The following is a 3687-nucleotide window of genomic DNA, read 5'->3' as shown; positions in this document are numbered from 1 at the left end:
CCCAGCTCTCTTTCCAGGTAAGGAACTTGCTCTTGTCATTGCTAATCATAAAAGTGACATTGATTGGCTATTTGGCTCATTGGATGGGTGTTTGCTCAGGTACTTATTATACTCCCTGATTGGTGTTTAATTATTTATGTGTGCATGCCACTACAAAAGCATTGTTATGGYTGTGTTTGTTAATGATGCTTATGCAGAGGCTTACAGTTTTGCTTTGGAAAAAACCTATGCAACCAATCTTATATGCTTCTCATTGCATCTCAGCAAAGGTTGTGCTCTTTACTAATATTCTTTTACTTGTCCTGTAACAGCGATCAGGGTGTCTTGGTAGCACGTTGGCRGGCGGCGGAGGAGCGACGTTTGGCRGAGGAGGAGCGATGGCGGGCRGCGGAGGAGYGACGACGACAGAGGGAGGAGCGACGACKACAGAGGGAGGARYAACAGGATAGAYGACTTCAAGATATGGCTGYTTTGGTTACACAGCTCAGTCAATCTCAACATTTYTCCCCGCCACCACCATAWTGAATATTGTCTTTTGCTTTGAAACAATTTAGTTTTGTTTATAACAATTTAGTTTTTGTTTGGTTGGAATAATTGTAGTTTCACTTTAATGTATGATATTTAGTTCTATTTCGTCTTTTTATTTTTAGTTTTAATATTGTATAGATTTGCAGGTTTTAAATACAGGTATTAAATACATGTTTTAAATATTAATTTTAAAATAAATTTAAAATATTAATATTTATATATTTTTCCGGCGGATTTCCGACGGATATATCCGCCGGTATTTTTTAAAAAAAATTAATTCTTTTAAAAATATTTTTTTTTGTAAAAATATTAATATTTATATATTTTTTAGCCGGATTTCCGGGTATTTAAAAAAAAATTTCTTTTAGAAATATTATTATTTTTTAAAAATAATTATTATATATATATTTTTCCGGCGGATTTATCCGCCGGTATTTTTAAAAAAAATTAATTCTTTTAGGAAATATTATTTTTCCGGCGAGAAATATTTCCGGCGGATTATTCCGCCGGAAATTTTTTTTAAAAAAAAAATTTAAGGATTTATTAAGTTAATCCAGTTTTTTTTAAAAACGGGCGGAGAATTTCTGGCGGCCGTAATCCGCCGGAACGGGGAAATTCCGCCGGAAATTCCGCCGGGAAAACAATCACCGGCGCCCCTTTTTCCGGCGGCCCAATCCGCCGGAAATCCGTCGGAAATCACTTTTTCCGGCGGATTTCCGGCGGATTTGGCTGCCGGAAAAAGGACGTTTTTTGGTAGTGTTAAGAATTTTCAATTTTATTTGTAAATTTTAATTACAAAAGTTCATTATTATAAAAATATTTGGGCGGGCCATAAAAATATTAATGGGCCTAGTCGGTCTGTCCAAATATTTTTTTTCCATTGCTCATGTTCGCCCATTAATTTTAACAAGTCAGTCCAAACCCACCAATTTCTTCGAAAATGGTAATCCAAGACCACTTTTCTAGCGGGCCGGACAGGAAGGGTCTAGCAGGTCATCCCGCCCGTGAACAACTCTAACTAAAAGGTTCTTAAACACATATATAAACTATAGAAAAAAAACATTTAAAATCGTGCGGGTAGAATATCAATGATAGCACCAAGAGCATTGGGTTCTATTTTCAAATAGTAGACCCATTTGTCTAGCCAAATCAAGTTAGCATGTCGTTCTCTCTTCTAATATCCTCTAAATGATCCCACTTCAAGTGATATTTATCTGTTATCACAATGTCAATAGGAAAAGACACAATAATTACTATAGACAGCAAGCAACTTGATCCATTTGTCCATCAAAGATCACCGGGTGAGACTAGAACTCCAAAAGAATTCAAGACCCAATTAGTAGACATAGACATTGCACTAGCTATATGATTGTAAATTTGAATTCGTCAATTTTCATCAACTACAAAACAGTTTTGGCTTTTTGACTTCAACAAGGTTTGATCCATTGGGATACCAAAAGAATTCTAGCAATGTGACAGGTGAATGGATTTACTGTGCTATCCAAGATTTGATTTATTGAGTTAATTTTAGAAGTTAAAAGTATTGCAGGGGTTCCTGCAGATGGAAGATGTCTATTTAGAGCAATAGCTCATATCGTTTGCTTGAAAAGAGGCTCCTAATGAGAATCGACAGAGAGAACTTGCAAACGAATTAAGAGCTCAAGTAAAGTCATTTTGACTTCCTTGTATTGTTAATTTTCATGGACCTTGTATCAAAATTTCAGGATGTCATGTGTTCATTACCTTTCAATGCTAACGGGGATGTGCAGGTTGTTGATGAAGACAAAGAAAGATTGAATGGTAAGTTTCATGCAAGATTTCTGGCCCATCCTGAACAATACATATAAAAAGGAGAAAATGCAGATGAAGGGGGGACACTAGCAGATCTATGAAAGTTGTAGCAGAAGAGATCCAACTTCAAAAAACGATATAAATCAAGAACCCACAAGAGATCCAACTTCCAAAAAAACCTAATTGAAATCTAGAGATGAGATAGCTTATGAAAGCATTGTAGTGATCATAGCTTATGAATTATATTGTTAAATTGTATTGAATCATTTGTAATTTTGTCCAAATAAATTATCTTAAAATTCATTTCACACTTCTTTACTCTGGGACAATGGAGTAACAGATAAAAATGCAATTTTAATTGCATATAGAGAGCTTTCCATACATCATAAAAGCAAAGCACTTCAATTTGAGGAATCGGAAACTGCCCTTGCTTGTACATAAACCCATTCAATTCAGCCCTTCTTCAATCGTGCATTACAATTGCAAAACGAGAGAACAAAATAGAAATCGATCAAGTAAGGAAATCAGCCGATTCTTTCAAGTAATCCATCATACCTTTTCGAGCAGCCGAGGCAGGAATGACTTGAGCGACGTGGGAGAAAGGAGGAGGGCCGAAAGTGACAATGGATGAGGACTGATTGGTCAACTCACACGTTAAACCAGAGGCTCTGGTTGGTCATAACTTTTGAACCAGAAGCTCTGGTTAGTACAACCAGAGGCTCTAGTCAAGGAACCAGAAGCTTTAGTAGAGAGACCAGATGGGCTCTGGTCCTGTTTATTGAAATATATTCCAATTATGGTTTTGGAACCAGAGGCCCGATGGACCGAAACAGAATAAGATTTTCTGCTTTCACTATATGGAATAATTTGTTTTGAAATAAATGTTTTGGTGATCTTCACCCTGCATTACATGAAAGGGAACCTCACTAGACATTCATGTCTAACCCTCCTTTTGTGTTTTTAAAAATATGTGTACAGGTAATGATAATAAGGGAAAGGGACAATTTAAAACATGTTAAATAACTCATTGGACAATTTTTGGAACAAATTAGTCCTTGAACAATCTAAAACATGTTACATAACTCTTTGGACTTTTCTAAAATCTATTGGATACATTCTTATGACTTGTACAACTAGTTAAAGTGGTAAAATAGGGAAAAAGTCCGAAAAAAAAAACCCAATGAACATTTATATTTTGAATGATTAAATCCCCAAGTATTTTTTGAACTAAAAAATATTTAGATCTACAAAATTAAACGAATATAACAAAAAAAGTACTTACATTTACAAAAAAAATAATTATATTAAAAAAAGATTTTTGATAAAATTTATTTTAATTAAAATTAAAATATATTCTATCTGTGATTT

Source organism: Cynara cardunculus (assembly GCF_001531365.2).
Source record: "Cynara cardunculus var. scolymus isolate 2C chromosome LG 12, CcrdV1, whole genome shotgun sequence".
NCBI lineage: Eukaryota > Viridiplantae > Streptophyta > Magnoliopsida > Asterales > Asteraceae > Cynara > Cynara cardunculus.
This window is presented reverse-complemented; position numbering follows the sequence as displayed.